Source organism: Scophthalmus maximus, chromosome 11, assembly GCF_022379125.1.
Source record: "Scophthalmus maximus strain ysfricsl-2021 chromosome 11, ASM2237912v1, whole genome shotgun sequence".
NCBI lineage: Eukaryota > Metazoa > Chordata > Actinopteri > Pleuronectiformes > Scophthalmidae > Scophthalmus > Scophthalmus maximus.
Genome location: NC_061525.1, coordinates 19345177 through 19369153, shown reverse-complemented (window position 1 = coordinate 19369153; position 23977 = coordinate 19345177). Strand labels below are relative to the sequence as shown.

The window sequence follows — 23977 nt, the reverse complement described above, 5'->3', positions numbered from 1 at the left end:
TCATCGTTCCACCAAATCCTGCTGCCAAACAAACAAGAACAACTGCAGAATGAAGTAAAGCTTCCCTCAAATAATAACTTCACAACCCGTTAACAGGCATCAAATATCTCTGTGCTGCGTTTCTCGGTCAACGTCCAGTCATCATCTTTTTATATGAATGAAAGACATAAACTATGTGTATTAATGACAAAATGATCCTTACTTGAAAAGATATAACAAGCCAGCAGTTATGTGTTTTGTCTTATATTAAAATTTCACGGACCGATTTCAAACACTGACAATATCACACTAAGGGACATTTAAAGAGACGCAATTCATTCAGACATTTAAATTTGAGTTGTAAAACCACAGTTAACGCACTGAACTCCCTTTCAGCCATTCACATCCTAGTTTTAACGTTACGATACGTGAGAGAGAGTAATCTCACCTCAAATATTGTGTATATGTGGCCTGCCAGTAAGTGGGCAGTGACTTAAAGTCAGAGAACTTTGAAGGAAGTTTGGTTGAAGCAATGGTGTCACACAAAACAACACATTCAACTAATTCTCCCCAGCCCCCCTCAGGGCACCGCAACAAAGCTGATGGCAGAACCTCCACAGTTCAAGCCTCATCCCGGGGGGGGGGGGGTAGCTCTTTCAGGTACACCCACGGATGGCTTAGAGACAGCCTTCCACTCCGTCATTAACCCCCCCCCCCCCCCCCCCACACACATCGACACACTCTCTTCACCCCACTAAAAGAGGTTCCAGACAGTTGGTTTGATGGGGGGGGGGGGGGTTCCCACCCAAGTCCCCTGCAGCTAAAAGTACACAGGGCAATTCTTTGGAAGTCCCGCCAATGCACATGTACACAAAGAACCACAGAAACCACATGAACACACACACACACACACACGTCCGTCCTACCCTAAAGGTATCCTCACATCCCCGGGAAGCTGGACGTTAAACCAATCCATTGATTTGCTCTTACTTCTCCTTCACTGCACATCGCATCTGGGCCGCTCTGTGTTTGGTCGTGTGCATTCCTTTCATTCAGAGAGAGATAAGAGCGGCCCCCAGACATTCTTGATGCCCCCCTGCTTTGCTCTCTTTTTTAACTCAATGTAATCCCAAATCTGGAGGTCCCTTGATTTCGGCTTCAAATGCCCATCACCGCCCCCACAAACAGCAACTAGTCTTGAATAAATAGTGTTGTTGTTTTTAAATCTCTTTTGTTCTCTCCCTCTCTCTCTCTCTCTCTCTCTCTCCTTGTTTCTTCATCAGTTTACACGACATTACAGTCGCCTTGATACTTTGGCCCTGGATACACACCATTTATCAAAGCAGGCTGATGTTTGCGCCTCAAATTCAAACAGGGAAGTCAGACTTGCTGTGAAAAATTGCATTCCTTGAGGGAGTGTGTGTGTGTGTGTGTGTGTGTGTGTGTGTGTGTGTGTGTGTGTGTGTGTGTGTGTGTGCGTGTGCGTGTGTGTGTGTTGGGGGGGCGCATGTTGTGGTTGTCGTGTCACGATCCCATCAACCTCCTGTTCTCTCCACATCTGACCTGTGACTGAAAGAAACCCCTCAGAAACTCGGGAGTCAGACTCGAAATAACACACCAACCCACACACCACCTCCTCTTCCAAACACGCACAACAAATGCAAACACACGCACATTCATATTTTTGTGCATTGACCCACGCGCACAAACGTGCAGCGGTCCAGGTGCAGAGTCTCCCACTGATAAAGGCCCAGCGGGTCAGAGTGAGTCCGTCTAATGGACGTGTGTTGATACGGGAGGTAACACGTCTGTACATCTAAACATTTACACGTGTGACCACAGAGCGGAGATCGATCGCAGCCTCCCTGTCTGCACTTTGTGGCCTCTTATCACCGAGAGAGTTAATCAGAGCTCCACATGTCTGAGGAGAGCGGCGACGTCACAGCTCGGGTTGGGGTAAATCATTGAAGTTTGAAATGCATCAGAAAGAGGAAATCCATTTCAGTAATTCAACACATGATAAATCACTAGCACGATGTAAATGATGGCACCTTTTAATTAGATTAGATTAGATCTACGATCTCTATGAAGTGAAATTGGGGGGCGAAATCCAAGCGCACACAACAGCTTGTATGGACAAGTTTTAAAAAGTATATAGTATATGAAGTTATATATAAATATCTAAAGTTTATAAGTATATAAACTGAAGTGGAACAAATGGAATGGAATATATTTTTTAAAAAATTAAAAAAAAATGAAATACATATTTAATGTGTCTGTGTGTTTAAAAGAAGTACATATATTTGTAACAAATGAAAAATATTATCGTTGAGTCTATAACGACAACTTCATATCGCCACGATATCGTCTTCATTTTTGTACGACAATATCAAGTCTATGGACAGGAAACAGTTAGCAACTCTCCAATGGATACAACAGCTAAATAACTCGATGTTTCTAGAGTAGGTGGAGATAGTGGAGAACTCCTAATGAATGCTCACACTGATTTGTTTCCGTGGGAGGTGTAAAAGTGCAGCTGTTTGCTGACATGTTAGCAACTTCACATTCAGTTTGTCAAACTTGGTTGTTTAAAACTTCAAAAAGAATCTTTTGAGATGAGTAAGATTTGTGCTACTTTTGGCTTTTCAGAACGGATGATTGAGTGAATGAATCGGTGTCCTCACATCTTCTCCCCATACCCCGTGGGGTTACCGGGTCAGGTCTGCGTGTGTGTGGGCAGTCATTCATGTTTTGACACAGGCCTTCATATCGCTGGCTTGGAACCTCCATTCCATTAAGATATCGCCTGACAGCCGTGAGGCGTCGTGGGTGACCTGCCGCAGAAAGAGGATCCCTGCAGGTCAGTGGAGGTAAAGAGGTGAGGAGGCCGACGTGGTGTCGGGACGGGGGCGGCTGGCATCAGCTAGAATCAAATGTTTGTGTTGTGGTGTGGAAGGATACAACCAAGCATCATCAAAGCTGCTTCCAGACATGCACTAAAGTCCGGACATGTCTCCCGAACTTCTCCGTATATGTGAGAACAGAAATGTTGCTTTGGATTTTTTCCAGAACTTTTCCCTGCCGGCCCCCTGACAAAATGTCTGGGAAATGTCAGAGTGAGCCCGTGTGCGACTGCAGCTGCATCGCCTCCTGCCTCCTGCCGCTCTACCCAGACGTTCGCAGATTGATCCGGACGATGTTCCCGTTGGCGTGAGCGCGTCGGACTCGGACAATCTCCCGTTGCGTTCGCATTATGTGAACTGAAAACGTCAGTAAAAATGTCCGGACCTGCTCTTCGGGACATTCTCCTGAGTTCTGATCTGAGGAACGGTGCAGGAGAAACAGTGTGACTTGAGGATTTTCCAGTTCCCATTCCAGCTATTTCTACACGAGTGAGAGAGGAAAATGCGTGCTGAATGCTTGTGATGAAAGACTATTGTCAGGGCACCAAGTACAAAATAATGGGAAAAGTTATCTAACCACAAGCCACTAAGCATGCTGCAGTTTAACTAGGTTACACACACACACACACACACACACACATTCACACACACGTAGGAGACTGTAACTTTGCCTTAAGCTTGTTGTTGATTTTGTGATTTCGCCGTAAATCCATCCCATGCCAAGCTGCACCTGTGACTCTGCAGCTGTTTTTGTCTGATGATAATCTCTTCTTCCACATCTTACCCCTTCCTCGGTTAGAAACACCAACTGTGCATCGCCGCGCCTGTAGGCCCCTCAATCCCAAGGTCCGCCACCCTTTCACCTCTTGTCTCCCACGGGACCTCGGGCTGCTTCGGCCGACTGGACGGCAACCGGCTGAGGTTGAGACGCCTTTTTTTAATTGACCCCTCCGTGAATGAATAGGGAAACAGAGGGGAGCATTTCTCTGGTCGTCAATAATTAGAGGACGGCCCCTGTATTATCAGCCATTGATTATGTGCGAGGCATCATCTGAGCCCAGAGACTCTTCTTACGCTTGTGTGAGCCTATCGCCGGGGATGGTATGATGAATTACTAATCAATAGAAACTGCTTTGCACATCTCCAATGGGGATGGCACAGCATCCTCATTTTACTTCCCGATTCCTCTTGATGTATAGTGGTAAATCTTGCGTCTTTATCTGCTTATCTTTTTCTACTTCCTGCGGTGGCCACTTCACGCCAGTCTTGGCGCGACCGGGTATGAACTGCAGTAAAAAAGATACAGTAACGCTCTGCTTAGGCCGTAATGTTTATGAATAAATAATTAGCAAAGCGCGGTGAGGACGGGCGCGGGGGGAAACGGCTGTAATATTTATAATGCCGGTAAAAACGTGTGAAATATCGCCATGACGACATGCGAGCGGCCTTGTCCATTTGCCTAAGTGACCAGCGAGCTCGAGATGAAATAGTGCGACGAGGGGCGGGAGTCGGGCCGTGCCAGGCACCCGCGCTGCCCGCTGGTTTACCCACAATTCCTGTAGTTGATTAAGGCGTCCTCCCCATCCTTCTTCATTACATTAGCTCATGAACTGTGGGGCCAATTAGAAAGATTAAAATCATAAAAGCGCCCGCAGCCATCTCTCTTCGTGAGGTTTGAGCAACAAGATGTTGACCACGGGCGAAAACGTCGTCATTAAAGCGTGATAACATGTAGTTTCTGGGCGCCGGCTCTGGAACAGCTCAGGTGCCCCCCCCCCCCCACTGACTGCCATGCCCTCTCCTCCTCAAGGAGAGCCTGGCCCCAAGCATGTAAAATGTAATTAGCCAAATGACTGGGGTAACCTTTAACACCGCCTTAATCATGTTCCGGTTGTCCCATTTGTACAATTTGCAGCCGGTAATTACATATTTAAATTCCTCTTGCCCTTGGATGTATAAAGCAACAGATAGAGACATTCGCTGCATGTGTGTGTTTCAAAGGGGAAACAGGAAATGGTGGAAGCGTCATCCAAAGCATCCCTCCCTGGCAGGCACAAATGTAAACACACTCCAACCCCTTTGTCCTGCGGGTACGCGCCAAAAGGGAATCATTTTGATCTTTTATTCATGCTGTTTAATGTAACCCCTTTAATCTGGGTGGGAACCCAGGGGGACTGTAATCCAGGAGTGCCAGCCGCCCGGTGTATATGCTGTGTACCGCTCTGAGTACACGAGCCCCCATTGTGGTTCCAATCAATCACGCAGTCATTACACCAGTGCTATAAATGCCAACAGCCCTGCCCGAGGCTCCAGTCGACAGCGCTTCCAGCTCGTGTTCCTGCCAGGCCTTCCAGTGTGTGGGCATGATTGCCACCTTGCCAGCCCACCCAGCTGTACTGCTGTGTCAGTATTTGCACGGTTGTGCCAACGCGCTAATGTTTTGATGCGCGGCTGCCGTCGTGATGCTGCAAGGCAGTGTTGTCAGGCTGTAAGAGGCCTCAGGGAATGCCAGCGGTCTGTTCAACCCACCGGCGATCACTCGTTCTCGTTCGCCTGCCAGCAGCAAGCCGCCCGCACCAACGGGAGAGGATTCACAATTGAATTGGGGGGCACTGTCGCATCTGCACGATTGCCGTTTTCATTCATTAGGTTTGTGTCTGTAATCCAAAAGCAAGAGCAGGTTCCAACGCCAGGGTTCATCAACAGAGGCGGTGGGGGTATCAGCCACTCTCACACGCACTAAAGTCGGGACGATGGCGTGAGCTTCTCCGGAGGGGGCTTGTGTGCGAGAGCCCAAATGTCCACGGACTTTTCCTGCCAGCCACCTGGCAAAATCTCTGAAGGATTCACAGCGAGTGAATGTGTGTGTGTGTGTGTGTGTGTTGATGACAAGAAAATCACTGCTTTCCACAGAGGAATCATGTCATGTCCTGCCTCCTGCGGGATCTACTCAGATGCCACGGACCGTTCCGGGGGTTATCCTGCTGATGTGAACACTTCCGACCCGGACAATCGCCTGCTCCCTGTGTTTCATATGAAAATGTGATGACATTTTTTTTTGTCTGGCACAGGACACAAATTCCCATTACGCCAGACTCCACAACTCAAAACCAACAAAGACAACCTTACAAAAGAAAAAAAATAACAATTCCTTTCGTTGAAAATAACAGGAATTTCACAACAGCCAGAAATCCACTTATAAAAGATATAAAAGATATCCTTTTTTGATCAGAATTCTATCCAGTTTCTCGATTTTTAACATTACATTCCTTAAGGTGACTCTTCTTGTCCAAAGCATCTTACAATAACCAATTTCAGTCTTGCCTAAGGGTCCACACTGGATTTTAGCCACACGCCGACGGGGAATCAAACCCCCAAGCTCAACCCACTGATCATTACCAGTATTAGTTGAAGGGGCCTGCACCACATCCTCTGGAAGCTTGTTCAATGCGTTTACAGCCCAGAGTGTGAAGATGTTTTTAGTGACACCTTAGTGGGAATAATTCTGTGAACGGCATTTTCCGGAGTTCATATCGAAAAAGCAGCTATAGACTTATTTTGCCGTCTCTTCGCTTTCGGCTGCAGTTGTTGTCAGAATTGCAAGAAAGTGCCGCCACACCAGTGGACCTCCTCCTCTTCCTCCTCCTCCTCCTCCTCCTCCTCCTCCTCCTTCGCTAACGTCCTGTATGGTGTCCCGCGGCAGGGAGCAGGGAGGAGGTGAGAGGAAGAAGACAAATGGCCACATCACAGGACATTTGGACGTATACCTTTACCTCCCACAGCTGTTCTCGAAGAAGCACAGTCTGCCCCGGGGCGATGACCTTTAACCCTTCCTCCTACTGGATGCCTCTCTCCAATGCTGATTGGTTGAGCCATAGTCCATGAACGATTTCCATTCCAAGCGATGCATTTTATGTTTTCGCAGCCACCCCCTCGCTTTGCCCCGCCCCTCCTTCTGTCAGTGCCTCCGTCAATCTAGAACGACGCTCAGTGACACTGGTCGGAGATTCGCCACATGCGATCTCCAGTAATTCTTTGACAACAATGGGTGCTCGATTTTGTGGCCATCACTGGCAGATTTGATCAGCTGTAGCTATCTGCTTACGCCAACGTTGATTCTGTGAGTCTGTTGAAAGCGATGAACCTGCCCGATTTGTTGTAGAAGCTTGCAGTGGTGTCTTTATACATCACTTCACGGCCACATACACGATATCATGGTAAGAGACTGAGTGTGCAGCTGCAGGGGTCCCTGCTGGAAGGTCAGCATCCTGACTATTTCATGATCCATGGAGGAGATGCAGAAGTGCCGCAGGGCTGCACTAACACTGCTCACAGGCTATTTTAAGAATCGTGAAGAAGAATGTAAGATCAGACTGTTGTAACATGCTGTAACCCTGTTGAAAGGGCACTAGTAAAAATCATACCTGGACAAGCAACACAACAGTATGATTCCCTTTTAACGTTACAAGGGAAAAAAAGCTTTTGAGGACCAGGACTGACTAAAGCTGTCTTCAGACATGCACTGCAGTCTGGACATTGTCCTGAAATTTTGGCAGATGGGATGTCTGTGAGAAGGCAAATGCCTGCAAATGTTTTGACATTTTCCCGTGACTTTTTCCTGCCGGCCCCCTGTGGTAAAAATTTCAGGAAAATGTCCGAGTGAGCCCACGTGAGGATACAGAAGGACGATCTCCGGAGAACGTCCCAGCGAGGCGATCATCGCCGTGCCCCGCCTCCTGCTGCTCCACCCAGACGCCGCAGACTGCTCCACAAAGCGTCCAACCTCGGACAGCCTCCTGCTGCGTTTGTCATACGTGAACGGTCCATGTCGAAAAAAAACCCACTTGATGTTTGGAAATAAAGAATGCTTCGGGGAAGCCTAACTGGGGCTGCCGACGTCTGAAGATCCCCGGATTCAAAAAAGAAGTGGGACCAACCCGCTAACGTTGCTCTGTGCCTCTAATGTCAACCCACGAAATAATTCCACTTGAAATGCTAACTCTTGTCCTTGGAAGTCAGGCTCAGTTACAACGAGCTCATGTCCACATATACTGCTCGCGCTAGAGCAAACACATACAGTGTCCAAAAACTATTTCATCACACTTTTACTTGTGTTGTTTTGGCTCTGGAAAGGCTCAAATCCAACCCCATACCAAACTGTGACTGTGCTTTTGATCACTTTTCAGCCGAATGGCTGAGAACAGTTGTGTTAAATAATAATAATATCGCTGTGATAATGTTAGGCTGTATAAGAGGCTATATAATGTTTACGAGAAACGTGTTTTAGTGCCTTAACGATCAGCTTTTCGCACAGTTTCTATTTAAAAAAACAACAACAACATTATCACTGATGTATACGGTTCATAAAAATACAGAAACTTGAAAATTAAATTTCGTCCATTCCTTCTAAATTTTCCCTGAGAGATGAAGTAGCTTTAATAGCGTCTGAAAGCATAAATCTCCCACTGAATATACAGTCACAGCGTTTCATCCGCTCAGGCATGAAATTGTTTCGCTGAACTGTTGGATCTGTGTACGATTCATGAACAGCGTGTGCAGGAACAGACTGCCTCCGTTACTGGACACACGCGGCTTAAAATGGAAAAGTTAGAGAAAAGCCTATACCACCTCGATGGCTCTTAGCTAGGGTGGTTTATAACAGTAATGGTGTAGCTCAGTGACAACAATTTAAATGAAATAGGAACGAGTCCAACAATGCATTTGGGAGTTTATGATCAATGGAGGAAAACCAAAGACTGGAAAAAAGAAAAATCCCTCAAAAGCCATAACCACTACAATCAATATATACAAAGCCATTATCATGATTACTATTACTGCAATTTCCTTTTTTTCCATTACGGTGTTGTACTTCTTTTCCTCTCAGCCCTTGACCGTGGGAAATGGGGTCAAGTCTGACTCACTTTCTTCTGTTCTTAAACTTTTTTTCATGAACTGGTTTCTCCTCCATGTCCGCAGCTGTGGTCACCTGTAGCTTGTCACCCCCTGGAGGACACTTTGGGTCACCTGGCACACAGACTGGTCAGTGCCGCGTCTCATACATCAGTCTGTACGTTTACATGCAGTGCACTGTGAACACGGTTGAGCTAGAGCAATATGTGTTTTTTGGGGGGTGATGCTGAAATGACTGATACCAATATATTGGCTGATATACATATTTCAAAATAAAAAATTGGCAATAATTCCCAAAATGCCGTTATCAAAGCCTCATGACTAATAAATGGAATTGAGGCTTGGTATTTTACAGTTTAACCATCAACTTTACTATAATTACAACCATTGTATAATAATACAATTTAAATGAAACACAAATAAGACCAAATATGTAGAACTTGATTGTAATGCGTTACATAGAAACATAAAGTTCTGTCAATCTAATCAAATACATCCATTTTGTGCAAAATGTGGCCACAATTGTCGCCGACCAAAATATCTGCGAGCTGCTTTGCTCACTTAAATGGTTTTGACGGTGAGGGGCTTGTAACAGGAAGGCATTCAAATATATATTTGATATATAAAAAAACTATATATATAAAAATATATATTTTTGATATATAGTTTTTGAAAACCAAGATGAATTATTATGCTATTATAAATATACAGTATAAATATACACATTTTAATTGTTATTATAAAAAAAATTAAAAATCAAGCAATTTTTAAAAAATCCATACAATCAAACACACTTAAATACACGCATAGTACATACAAATATACAGCAGCTACTAACACAAACCTGTTAACACAGTGGGGTCCAAAAGACCATCTCCCATTCAAGTGTATATATATATACTACTAAAAATGTCACATTATCAATTCATTAATTACACTTTATTGGTTGTTAGTTGGGCTTATACATTGAAAAATGCACATCACACTTTGTTAAAGACTGTGACATCAAAAAGTTTGTTCGGTTAAACAGTCTTTCATTGAAAGACAGAAAGAGCGTACAACTCCCTTTACCTGCTCTTCAAATCAGTCATATGGACGCATCTGTTCTTCGTCATTTTGAATTCCTCTGAATTTGTGTCGTTTCACTTCATCAGACATTCGCAGTCGAAGAACATTTTTCACTTAGTAACTGAATGACCCCAAGGCCATTACTGATGTCTGAAGAATGTTGTCCTAATTAAAACTGTGACCACGTCATGTGAAACATTATATTTGGATGTTTTTGTTTAATTAATTTCGCCGCGGCTTTTCCACATCATCAGGTGCTAAAGACACCTCTCTTGGTATTTTAGCAGTCAGGCCCCTGCGTGTGTCGGTTTGCCAAAAATCAAGTAGGGTAGAATAAGCAAGACTATTAACTGCTGATAGTGGACCATTGCCACAATTTAGTCGTGTATTTGTCTTGGTGTCCGGCCAAGCTCCGGCCTTAATGAACTACAACACATGCATTTGGTTTGGAACGCCGCTGCGGAGAGCAGCCAAAGAGCAGGTGACTGAAATAACCATTAAAATGAAGCGGCAGGACAAGGAACAGAACAAGGAACAGAACAAGGAACAGGACAGGGAACAGATCAAGGAACAGGTCAAGGAACAGGTCAAGGAACAGGACAAGGAACAGGTCAAAGAATAGGACAAGGAACAGGTCAAGGAACAGGACAAGGAACAGGACAAGGAACAGGTCAAGGAACAGGTCAAGGAACAGGACAAGGAACAGGACAAGGAACAGGTCAAGGAACAGGTCAAGGAACAGGTCAAGGAACAGGACAAGGAACAGGTCAAGGAACAGAACAAGGAACAGGTCAAGGAACAGGTCAAAGAACAGGTCAAGGAACAGGTCAAGGAACAGGACAAGGAACAGGTCAAGGAACAGGTCAAGGAACAGGTCAAGGAACAGGACAAGGAACAGGTCAAAGAACAGGTCAAGGAACAGGACAAGGAACAGGTCAAGGAACAGGTCAAAGAACAGGTCAAGGAACAGGTCAAGGAACAGGTCAAGGAACAAGACAAGGAACAAGACAAGGAACAGGTCAAGGAACAGGTCAAGGAACAGGTCAAGGAACAGGACAAGGAACAGGACAAGGAACAGGTCAAGGAACAGGACAAGGAACAGGACAAGGAACAGGTCAAGGAACAGGTCAAGGAACAGGACAAGGAACAGGTCAAGGAACAGGTCAAGGAACAGGTCAAGGAACAGGTCAAGGAACAGGACAAGGAACAGGACAAGGAACAGCGAAACGGTTGTTAACACGGCAACAAGCGAACGCCGTTTTTTGTGCAGCCATTTTGCTGCCGCGTTCCTCCCGGCATCCCGGCATAAAGGGGTATTGTGAGTTGACATTGCCCCCTCTTTATTCATGCCTCCAGGACCCTTCCTGATTGGCACCATTGTCTCTAAATATGCCTGCTGAAACTATTTCATCTTTTCAATTTAGCCGTTTCACCTCTTGCATTGTGCCTAACTGCAGCTGGGAGAAAGAGTGTGGGCTTTGCCCGGGGAAATCAGTTGAATTCCAATATTTCTATCATTCAGCACGAGAGCGGCGGACGGCTGAGGTATCAAGGGTACCGACAATGTCAGCCGACTTGTATTGGCAGCATCCTGCAAGCTTGCCAAGTCTTATCCCAGCTTTAATGGGTTTTCGCTCAATAACAATGAGGAGACAGAGAGCACCATAAAGACAGAATCGGCCAATCCTTTCTGAATCTTAATAAGCTCGGATGCATTTTTAACACGGCGTTCTTCGGCGCATAAGCTCCCTTTCCGTGTTGAGCTCTCTCGCGCTGCCAGTCAAACGAGTTGCAAGTCACTGACAGTCTGGCAAGCGAGAGTTTGGGAAAATAGCCCAGAGGAGTTGTAGTTACAGTTACAGTCTGCGTTAGCCGTGTGAGCGAGGGAGCGCGAAGGCTTTTCTAATTACAGTCGCTGAGCTGGGGAGGAAAATATGTCCCGAACAAGTCTCTGCTGTAATCTGACCCCGGAGCAGCCACTCCCAGCCGCACCGTGCATGAACAATCAAAGACGTTCATGTTATTCCTCATGGTTTGGATGACATATCAGGCCGTGGGCGATCGATATATTCCAATGGATCAATGTAACTCGGTCTGGAGAGAGGAGAGGCTGCATATCGCTGATGTGACTCAAGCACAACTATCCATGCATTCTCTCTCCTTTTCTATTTATTTTTTTTTTATCGCTCATTCAATTATTGATGCCATCACAGCTGGGCAGCTGAAAGAGCTTGTGTGCAAACTTTACCAAGCGCTTAAGCGCTCATGGCATGTGGCGTGCAAGATATATAGATATGGTATGGGCAGAGAACAAATATAGGCAAGCAGGTGGTGCGAGCTACGCGGCAGATGCTGTGTTGCACGGCAAAAAAAAGAAACGTGGGCTGCTGGCTCGGCGTGAAGTGGGTTAGTGGGTCAGGGAAGCTGACAGTATGGATTTTATTTATCCTATTCGGTCTCTAGATGTTGAGTGATCGTACAACAACCAAATGGTAATAAACCAGTCACACACACAAGGGTGGGAGGATATTCAAATCTTCAAGGTGGTTTCAAATCCTAAAAAGCAAATTGGAAAGGTGAAACAAAGCCAAATCAAAACATAGGCATTTGTTTTCATATTCACGCTGCTGAGTGACTTTTATATAGAAAAAGTTTCTCCACGTTGGCTACATCCACATAACTACGTCTTCTTTTTAAAAACTCTTTAACTTGTCATCTTCAAGTACATCTTGTTCTTGTCATTGGATATTTTTTTTGTTCAAACTATCAAGTACTTTTTGTAAAGGCAGCAATATAACTGGAACAAACATAAACTTCCAGGACCACAGTGACCCCGAGAAGTTAAAAGAAATGGTGTAAACGCTAAAAGAATCTGTCACAGTCAGAAGGTTACAACAATTACCCGGCCGTATTTGGCCACTCAAACCATTATCTTAACACATTTAAAAGCCCACATCTTGTGAATGTAAAGGTTGCGGGCGTGACATCAGTCTGGGAGAGAACTCCATGTAAAAACACGAGCCGTTTTCTGCCTTTTCTCTCTTAACATCTCCTCCAGCTTGTCCCTCTGTTAGTTGTGTGCTGATGGCAACGAATTGCGGCGAGACCCGTTTCCCCCCCAGCGTTTGTGTTTCTCTAACAGATGAGGCAAATTGCCTCATCTGTTAAAAAATGGGCAGGTGATGCATCTGGAGGGATGAAACATTTATCGGAGGGCGATTTTTCATTAAGGCAAGGAGAGGGCCTCCATCAATATTTCAATGGCCCTGCCTGCCCCACAGTGTGTCAGTGTGTGCACGTGCGCGTGCGTGTGTGTGCGTGTTCCTGCATGTTTTATAAAAAAAATCCTCCAAAGTAAGAATAACGTGGCAGATCTCATGTCTTCCAGAGGCTAGGTTAGGCTCAGCTTTAAGATTACAATTGATATTTGATTTGAGCACAGATTTTAAGATTCAAATTGGAAATGCACTCTTCTTTTAGCACTACCACCAATAAACAAGAATGAAATTGTGTTTTTCGTGAAACCGTGTTCCATCCACATTCATCCAGACGATTCTATTCATTATCCCTCATGATGAAGATGTGCAGGACGTGTGTCTATACTCGCCGCCCTGCCATGCTTCCACACACTCGCGCGCCGGCTCCCTTCTCCTCCCGGACGCCTCTCAGAGTAGCAGCTCTCGCTGCGTTTTTTTGGCTTGTTGTAATCCGCTTCGAGCGTTTTCATCTGTCACACTTCCTCAGAGTTCATGGTGCTGGTTTTAGTCCCTTGCATCAAATATTCATAGAGGGAGAGGCGGGAGAGGCAGGTTGGCCACGTGCTCTTCTGTCTGACTTCCATCTCTCTCTCTCTCTCTCTCTTCAGATGCCCCGACTCTCAGTCTGTCTCACCTGCTCCTCCTCGTCTTCCGCTGTTGCTGTCCGCGGCCAGGTCTGAATTTTCAGCTATCAATAGGATGCTTCCCTGCAGGAGACGAGACGGAAAGGAGGTAGAGGCGGAAAGCAACAGGGACAAGGAGAAGGTAGGAAACAAAGTGTTCCGACAGAGACGTCAAGAGTTGTGGTATTTTTGTAACACCTGTGAAATAAGATCAGCTTTACAAGAAAAATCTGCTTTCAAAGAAAAATATACTTAAAAAAAAAAGAACTGCAGAATTGCACCTGTTTTACCAAGACTCTATTCGACATGAGAGGTAAATGCAGTCGTAGCGCTGGAGAGCAAATACACACCCGCCATGTTAGAGAGAAAGTTTATCCCCACCCCTCCACAAAATTTCACGGAAATTGATTCTGTGGATTTGTGCAATCCTGCCGTCAAACAGACCAGCCGGCGAAGGAGTCAAGGAGAGCGCTCGGAGAGCGGAGGCCTCCGCCTGAGGCTGAGTGCTTTCACCTTTCCTGGATCCAGACTTCTCTCAAAACGTAATCACCCGTTACCGCACCAGAGACCCGTCTTTGTTAACGTTGTTCGTGCAAATCCGTCCATGACTTGTTGAGTAATCCTGCTATCACAGAAACAAAAAGAACCAATCACTTTACTTGCTGCCGCCAAGAAATATGCGAATTTGCACTGGCACGAACTAAAGCTTTCCCCCTCTTCCACCTGCCTCGGCTTTTAAATGTTGCCAGACTAACCAACTGGCCATATGAATCAAACCATTACATGATTAAATAGTGTTACGGTGCGTTCACACCAAACGCTAAGCGACTCCACCTCCACTGGGGGGGAAGAAGGAGGCTCGAGATTTTGCCATGACAACATGTTATCTGTGTTCCATTCTTTATCTCCTCGTGCGTGCGCTCCCACTTTGGGTCGATTGAATTCAGTGTTGCGTAAACGAATTGTTATCACGTGTTCTGAAACTGACGCCTCGATTCGAGTCGGACAGCTCAGAGTCATTCAACCCTCAGTCTCTGAACCCCTGCTTTCTGAAACAGGCCCCCGGGGTTTGTCCGTCAACCGGTCGCTTTCTGCAGCCTTAAGGCAGCGAGGCACCGACGTCACACCTGACCACACCTCATTTTAAGACCATCACGCCCTCGGGAGCTCAGATGGGTTCAAGTGCACTTGCTATCTAAACGCCGCGGGCCACTGGACGGGAAAACGAGGGCGGCGTCTATCTGAACGAGCAGAGACACTTGTGTCGCGCTTATGGTCCCAGAAAGGGGAGCTGAAGTGCGGAGAAGTGGGTGGGCGAGAAAGGCATGAGTGGGAGTGACAGAACTAGAAAAAGACATGATGTGGGGGTTAAACACACCGGGTAATGGAGAGATGAGGAGGGAGAGAGATGATGGGAGGGCGTATGAATATTTGATCTCGCGGTGAGAGTGGGCCGGCGAGGTGGGAAGACCGTCCCAGAAGTCCTTGTGATGAGCGGTGCTGTAAAAATATTTACCTTAAACACAGCGGTGTGGGACATGAGCAGCAAGGGAGGGGGGCGAGAGACGAGGAAGAGGAAGAGGAAGAGGAGGGGAGACGCGAACTCCTCTTTCTTCCTTTCCCTCAGTCGCTGCTGCCTTTTCTTTCCTGCTTCCAGTCAGATAAAGTGGGTCAGCATTACGCATCAGCACGGCGCGCTGGAGGGGAGGAAGAGAGGACTTGAGCTGCGGGAGAGGGAGGGAGGGAGAGAGAGAGATGGATGAGGATGATGGGAGGAGGTAAGGGGGAGTGCAAAAAAGGAAAGAGATGCTGCACAGAGAGAGAAGGGTGTAATGTAACGTCGACACAAAGAGAAGAGAAGAGGTAGAGGTGAATATTCAGAGGAGTTTGAGAAAGAGCAGAGCGGGAGGAAAGAGGAGAGGAGCGTGGAAAGAGAAGGCAATGATTAATTCATCATAATGTTTCAGTGGGCCCTTGGCAGCACAGGTCTGGGCAACGCCAGGCCGTAAGAGGCTCCGCATGATGGAGAGTCAGCCATTACAGATGTTTAAAACACTGCCTCCGCACACACTCCTCCCATCCTCGTTTAGAGCCTCGGGTTTGCGAGCGGGAGAGAGAGAGACGGAGAGATTGAACGCAGGATTAGCTTGGCCGCGTGTCAGCCATCGCCCGCGGGTGTATTTACCCGTATCCAGTATCTCTGAGCACATGTTTACCCCCCTCGCAGACGTCCAAAGGCAACCTTGTCCTATTTCCCCCCCGACGGATCTGCGTGCCCCCGCAGGCCGGCGTCACATCAGAGCAGGTCAAACCAGTCACTGACTGTTTCCTATTCTGGGGAGAGGTCTCATCCGCACTCATACAGGAGAGACCTTCAACATATCTAACCTCCTGGATATGTCGGCCTCCGCCCCCCCGACGCACTGGAGGTGAATGTGAAATTTGTTTGTGGTGCTCAGCAAAGTGAAAAATGACATTTGAAAAATTCAACAGCAACAGCGCAGAAACACAGAGGATAATCTGAGGTAAAAATGGTGCTAAAAATACTCCGCTCATGTCTCCTTTGGGTAGATTTTTAACTCCCGTTCAGATTGTTTATGCGCTCAAATTCCCAGACAGAATAATCAGAACATGACCTCGGTTCACCCCGGTCGGTACTCTTCAGAATGTAAAACTCAAACAAGATGTAGCGTCTGTGTCCTTCAGTCATTTGGGTCAACAAACATTTACATTTACAAAATGTATAAAATCACGAATCAATTACAAACACAGATGCACCTTTCTGTGCAGGTCAGAGCCATTTGACCTTATTGAAGCTCGAGGTAATGGAAAGATTTTGTGATGTTTATTTTGCAAAAAATAGACTGTCAATTTGTGCATTCAGCCCCGTCTCCCCTCCTTCCTGTTTGCCTCCACATCACCTCCTCCACTTTCTGTTTAAGGATCTGCCAAGACACATCCAGCACATCTCGGGCTGCTCAAACCCCGGTGAAGTACCTTTTTACCTGATGCCATCTAAACCCCACACTCCCTTATTAGCCCGCCAGCCTATAGATGAAAACAGCGAGACCCTTTCCGAAAAAAAAAGAGGGGAGGAAAAAAAAACAAAACTACAAAGCAAAAAGGTCTTTTTGAGTCTGGCGCCGGGACGCCATCATGGGCGCATCGCCGTGCTCCTCGTCGACATCAAACGGTTGGCAGAGGGCTTGCCAACCAGCTGGTGCAGATGGCCGGACTCAGACGGGACATTCTAATGAGGAGGAGGTCGGGCATTAGTAGTCTGGGCAGGGGTTCAGTGCCCAGGAGACCGCGGCAACACACACATACATGCTGCAGCTCGGAGCATCCGCATGCAGGTAGGAGGCGTGTGTGTGTGTGTGTGTGTGGGTGGGTGTGTGTGTGTGTGTGTGTGTGTGTGTGTGTGTGTGTGCATGTTTTAAAAGGCCTGAGCAGGGGGGGAGGAAAACAAGATGGACTCTTGACAACTTACTTCATCCTACAGACATTCTCATATTCACACAGACACACATAAATCCATAAACCAGCCCATCTCGCAGTCAGGCGGCACACAGCATGTCGGAGTGAGAGCAGCATCAGGACAGACTCGTCTCCCTGTTGCAGACAGTAGCTGGGTGGTTGAGGCTTCTCTCACTCCTGGGCTGGGGAGTGGGGGTTAATGGGTTCATCTGCACCAGTCAACTGCAGGCTGCCACTGCCACCTAGTGGGCTGTGTGGGTAAGACTAGGTCACCCTGCTGTGAAAGGTGGTGAAGATACATATTAGTGTGAACACAGGCAGAGGGAACGTGCCTGCAAGTCCGGGGGACACTGCAGGATGCGGTCATGTTACTTATGTGTAGGAAATTGTAATTGGCTTTTTTCCCCAGTTTAATAAATATAGGACCAGCTCTCTCCACTGACATCATCATTTACCTTACGGGTGAATATGTTTGTAAAAATTCCTTTAATCCGCCCGGCAGATTTCCATACACGTCGACGACGAGGGTCCTTGAAGCTGTTCTGGAGTCTTGTGGTGGTGGAGAAACACACTGGTAAGAAGAGCTGCTTAATTTGAGAAAACAGTGATTATTGTCTGTGGCTCTTCAGCTTTGTTAGATAAAATCTAAGGGTCATTCGACTTGGGATTTCACATACAATTGATAATACAATTGTATCAAAATAGTCTTTAAAGCTTGCATCTGTTTAAGAGACTAAATTATATTCAAATCCGATATTTTGTCAGATGGTTCATCGTGTCACTGCATCAAAAGTTAAATTGCACATGAGAAGTTTAACTTTTTGGAGGAAATTCAAATTTTCAATTTCACTACATTGACCTCAAAGACAATTATATAACCTGAATTGTTGTACGTTGAATCGGAGATGTAATATCTCTGGCATGTTTTTACACGTGTTTACAGCGTGGAGCCAGCAGAGGTCTGTGTTCAGCTGCGTTTGTCCTGCAGAGCCGAGAAGCTTCTGCAGCAGGAAACAACCCTCAATGTGTCCTTGCAATTTTTTAAATGCAAATGTTGCATTTGTCTGCTTTAAAAGGAAATCAAATGAAGGTCATGAAGGAACTTTTGATGCAGTGATATTTTAGATGGCTGGTTGTTGGTGCATCATCATTATCATTATTTCAAAGGCACCATTAGAAGTACGATTTATAAAATGAACAAAATTTGGTTTTATTTACCTTCCAAATCTAATTATATACATTTAATTGAAATCTTTAATCCTTCTTTGTATGCCATTGTGTCTGAACTTAAGTTGATACCAGCCTATCTGTACTTTCATTCTGTCACCGTCATGGGTGTGACTGTGTCCTGTTGACAGCAGCGTTTGTTTTTCTTTACTTGTAATGTTTCCAACTGTACTTGAAGGCAGCACAGTGCAGAAGTTCCTTTCGAAACTATCGAAAAGACAGACTGAAAGAAACCTTTACACTTGGATGTAATTTGAATGAACCTCCGTCAGGGAGCTTTATCAATATGTCTCTGTTTGAATGAAGTCAGATTTTCCATTCAACCGGGGGGAAATTCACAGCCAATCATTTCGTAGAGCATCTCAGTCTGGTATGTCAGAGCTGAACTGTAACTTGCGTTATTGCTGATTATGAATGTGTTTATTCATGAATCTGTGGTGTTTACATTTATTCTCACGCTTTAATTCTATATTATGTTTTCTGGATATTTTGGAGCTCGAGAATCTGTTCAGTTATGACTCAACCTTTTCCATCAGAAAGGTTTTCGCTTTCTCTCCGTCCATAATTATTGCCTTTGTTCTGCCCTCACAATGATTGGATATAATGGCTATATGACATTGCAAAGACCTAATTCGGCCACAAAAAATTGAGATATGTCAATACGGCCTTATTTCACAGCAACCTTTCCTCTGGGGAGACTATGATTAGCAGTCAGTCACAGTGTGTGAAACTGTGGCACACTGGACAGGCCCAACAGAGGGCAGTGGACCAAATCATGGAAATATTTATGAACATGATCTTGAGCAGCCGCACATGTTTATGCAGAGATTATTTTAATCGATATTACATACAAATTTGCGTCAGTGCAGTTTGTGTGTGTGTGTATGTTTGTGTGAGTGTGTTTTCAGGAAAATGAAAAGGTCTGCAGAAATGTGGAATCTCAAAAGACCTCCCAAGAAAAACAAAAGTTTTACCAATATAATAATAATAATAATAATAATTAATTTAATATAATGATGTAATATACTCATTAAATATTTTTTACTGTATCCGTTCTGTTATTGCTTATTTTTTGAGCCATCTATAAAAGGGGTTTATTCCATTATGATAGCCACACGAAGAATTTTGATATACACGTTTTGCAAATTTTTGTATTGATTAAATATACATTTCTAAAAAAGACCACAAACTAGCGACCACTCAAGTTTTTCAGGAAAGAGTCAGCAGACGCGTCGCATTGGAGCTCGATAATTATGCGAGTCCGTAAACTGCGGCTCCTTTTCCCTCGACCCATCTCTCCCCTGGCCTGTAAACGTGGATCATATGGGTTCACTGTGGGTTGAAATCAGTCACAGTCTGTCTAACTTAAGTCAAGCAGACAGGGATGATGGGCTTTAGGAAACCATTCATTGCAGCAAACATTCACTTTTCAGGCCCCATTGAAACACTGACCTGCCAAAGTGATCTTAGGGCCGGGTATCGGTTGCGGTAACAGATCACTGCGCCCTCGTTTTGTCTTTGTTGTTTTACCCCTCTGTCTTTTAAAGATACGAACCAACCCGTTACTGTTAAAAAGAACAGATTCAGTTTTTAAGTTTTGTCAAAAGCCCTAAAAGTGTTTAAAACTACTTTTGAAATTGTGACACAATGAAAAATCTAGATAAGAGACAGAAGTTCAGACATGGTGCTTATTTTATAACAGTATCATCATTTGATTCTCTTTATTACGGACCGCAACATGAATGAGTTGTCAGTGTGATTATATCATCTTTCACATTTTATAGAAGTGAGTTTGTTTTGCAAAACTTCTAAGCTAGCTCAGACGTTAGCCATTCGAAAGCTAGCAGACTTTGTTTTACCTTAGCTTGGCTAAATTGCTTTAGCTCTACTGTAAGTGGCCTGTAAACAGGTAGCTAGCTAGCTGAAACCGCTGCGGAGTGTGTTTGACTACATGGGTTTTCAACAAAAACCATTAATTAAGTTTCCAAGTCTTGTTTTTTATTAATAAACCAAAAAAACTAAAACAAAAACAGGTATACAACAAGCTTTTCTGTTTTAACATCATTTGATCAAATCATGGTGGTAAAAGGAGGAGTACGGTTGGAGGTTAAAGGTTAGAGTTTGTGTTATTACTTGATTTTTTTATTTAAAAGTGGTATCCACTGATATAGACAGTTACGTGTCAGATGTGATTGTTTTTTTACTTCTCTGATAACCTGTAGTGTCTTTTCTCGTTTTGGGGGTTTCATACATATCTAATTTAAAATCATAAACAATATGAAAGTCATCGTGTGTGTGTGTGTGTGTGTGTGTGTGTGTGTGAGTGTGTGTGTTTCTGACACATTTCATGGTTTTATGTGTATGAATCAGAACTGTTTTATATTAAACGTTTTGTAAATGTATAGCTTCTTCGCCTGCATTTCTGCAGTGAACATAAGAGCCTGTTTGTTCCCATCCAGCCTGTGTGTGTGTGTGTGTGTGTGTTCCCTCAGACCCAGCCGGTGTTGAGCCAAGGGCCCATCTGGCTCCTATGAGGGCCACTGCTTCACGGTGCCTCAGCCTGATTCATGGGCGCTGGACAGCCTCAGCTGCTATCCCACCACCGTTTTACATCCCATACTGTACCTCTCCAAAAAAAACGCTGTACCTCCCAGTTCCGACCGACAACTCTCCCACTGACAGACGAGCTCTGCAGAGAGGAATCCTTCAGAAAAAAGGTTGGCCATCATTTGCATCTGCATCCTTCCATCTGTTGGAGAAATCCTTGCTTGTTCTTGATCTGGGAGTAATTCTGCAGGGCCATCTTTGTCCGTTTCCTCTCCCTTTGCGTTCTCTCAGGGATTACCAATTTTACCTCAAACGCCACAAACCCCCCAGAACCACGCCCCGATGGAAGGATGTGTGTGCAAATTACAACCAACTTTACCCTCTGCGTGTTGTTGCTCCTCTTATTTCACTCTGCATCTTAATCACCCGCTCTCTTTCTCTTGTCTTTTCAGCTTTCACACTAACCAACATGACGTAACCACAAATTCGGGGCTGCCAGTTTGTCCTCAGACTCCCGGCCAAACCTCACTGCACTGGGTCGTGTAACTCCAAAGGCGATTCTGTTGCACAAGCCGGAGCCATGTGGCACTCATAAAGTCTCAGATATGCACTCACAGGAGCACATGGTTTTACCAAAATGTCCAAATGATCTTTCACTTGTTAGATCATAATAATAATCTTCCCATAAGGCATTGCATTTGGCTCAGAATTCCCCAGAAAGCCCTTGTTTTTCTAATTTAAAGACTGTTACATACTTGAGGTTTGTTTTGCATCTTTTTATAAATGCATTTCAGATGAGTCACATGCTCATCTCTCATAAAAAATACAACAGTGCAAGTCATGAAGGGACTTCATGACCCCCCCCCACACACACAATTGTCATAATTATGGACAGACACTGGCCTGAATTTGGCTGCAGGCAGCTTTCAGCAAAACTAATAACAGTTTAATTCTGTAGCTCACGCGGGGAAAGAGACTTGACACTGTTTTGAAAATACAAATAAAAAGGCCAATTGAAATTGGAAATCAAACTGAAAGAAAATCCAAGTGGTTTAAAATACTTACTAGATGAAAAGTCAAAGTTCAGCCTCTTATTAAAGTTAACTTTTTTCATTTTAGGATTTAGTTTTTGTACAGAGACATGAATAGGATTTGAATGCACATTACATAATTCAATATCTACAATTGATTTCAGCAAAACTGGAGATAAAGTGTGACAATACTTCAGACTTGAGTCTTGAAAGAAACTTGGAAGTCCATTAAACATTTTTCGGGACAGCTTTTCTCACTGTCAACCATTTTCAGACGTAGAAGATACTTATTGCAAGGTACGGTGAAGGAACGGTGAAGGTGAGGAGCAGGCGAAGGGAAGCTTGGGACTCAGATGAGGGTCAAGAGAAAAAGGGCTGGGGTCAGAAAGGGGCGACGGAAAACAGGATAAGTACCGGCAACAAATTTGGCTCAAAGTGTGGCAACACTGACGGTGAGTCCACAATCCGAGAGTGGACGCGACAGCGCTGACAATTTATAGAGGTCTTGATAATGGAACGGGTTGCAGCTGGAGGGGGTCTGCCCCGACTCCAACACACCTGTCTCCGCTCACACACACACACACACACGAGGGACATACTGGAAGACTCCAACCTGGGCCAGTGAGGGATCCAAATTGTAAAAAAAGAAATAGGAATGGACACGTTGCACCATATTACGTTACCTTGACGACGCCAAAGCATGTGGATCATTTTTGCGAGTTGGGGACTCTTTTGTTTTGCGTTTGTTTACTTTCTTCACGGTCGAGGCGCTCGAGGCGCCGACGGCCCTGATATCCCCACGCTCCAGGCACTTGGACTTACAGGGTGAACGACACGTCACACTCAAATTATTGATTAACACTCTTTTTTGGCAAAATGACATCCTTGGTTGATGAATGAAGCATATTCTCGCCTCCCTTGTATTCTAAAAGGGTTTACGGAACAAATCTTAAGTCCTTGCTCCTCCCGTGCTTGTTGGTGTAACGTTAGAGATTGGTATATGCTGCTGTTCAGTTTGTATACCCACATCATGAACTATTGGTAATTCCCTTGGGCAAAAGTCTCCAGAAATGCTGACTTATGGAAAGTGTGCGTGAATGTCTCGGAGAGCCCGCGAGAGCCCTCGCGCACTTTTACAATTTCACAGTGGGACAGCCATAAGCCCTCCCGGTATTATCGGGTACGCCCATCAAAGTCCTCGAGGGTGGACACTGGGACCGGACCTATGTCACAGGAGCAGAGGTAACAATCTCATAAGCAGATTTGTTTTCATAGATGCTGTATAGAGCTATTTTTCGATTTGTCAGAAATGATGGAAGCCACTTGAATCCAGCAGGAGCAATCTTTTGAGTCATTCGTAGTTGCCACATTTACCTCCATGTTCGGTAAAGTCCTCACTTATTGATTGCAATAATGTGTCAGACAGAGTTTGGGGTGCTGAGACAAAGCTCACATATTGCTGTCATGCAGTGAAGCAGCGCAACATTCAACGGACAAAAAAAAAGTTAATTTGCCAAAATGTCAAACTATTCCTTTACAGTACCATTCCATACATTACATTCCATACATTTGTTGCGTGCCTCTTAAATGCACCCGAAACAATAAGAGTTTTGTGTTTGTGTAAATCCCCACAAATCCCAATCCTGAAATGCATCACTTCCTGTTATCCAATTCTCTTCTTTTAGTTTTTCCCAGATTAAAAAAGAAGAACGACTAAGTAAAAATGACGGGTAGATGAACCGGGTATTGAGTGTCTATCATCAGCTGGAGACGAAGTAGAAATGAAACCATATGAATTATTGCAGCTTTTGGCTTTGAGCTGAGCCATGGGCAAACTCGTGTTGGACAGAAGTAAATCCACATGAGCGAGGTTTGCCGACAGATGTCTCCATGTTGGTCCAGATGACTGTCGGGAGCGATTAGGCAGAGCTGCACGCTGCCAAGAAGTGTGTTTG

At 45.1% G+C, this 23977-nt stretch overlaps 1 long non-coding RNA gene across 2 annotated transcripts in view; it reads left to right on the top strand.

Moving 5' to 3' along the window:
• Positions 1–21991, top strand: part of LOC118299369 — a 76221-nt gene extending 54230 nt beyond the window's left edge. For both annotated transcript variants that reach the window (XR_007031692.1, XR_007031693.1), the window contains 5 exons: positions 13726–13882; positions 16683–17096; positions 17720–17791; positions 20937–21161; positions 21444–21991. This is a non-coding gene — a long non-coding RNA (uncharacterized LOC118299369). The remainder of the gene's footprint in view (positions 1–13725; positions 13883–16682; positions 17097–17719; positions 17792–20936; positions 21162–21443) is intronic.
• The last annotated feature ends 1986 nt before the right edge of the window (positions 21992–23977 follow it).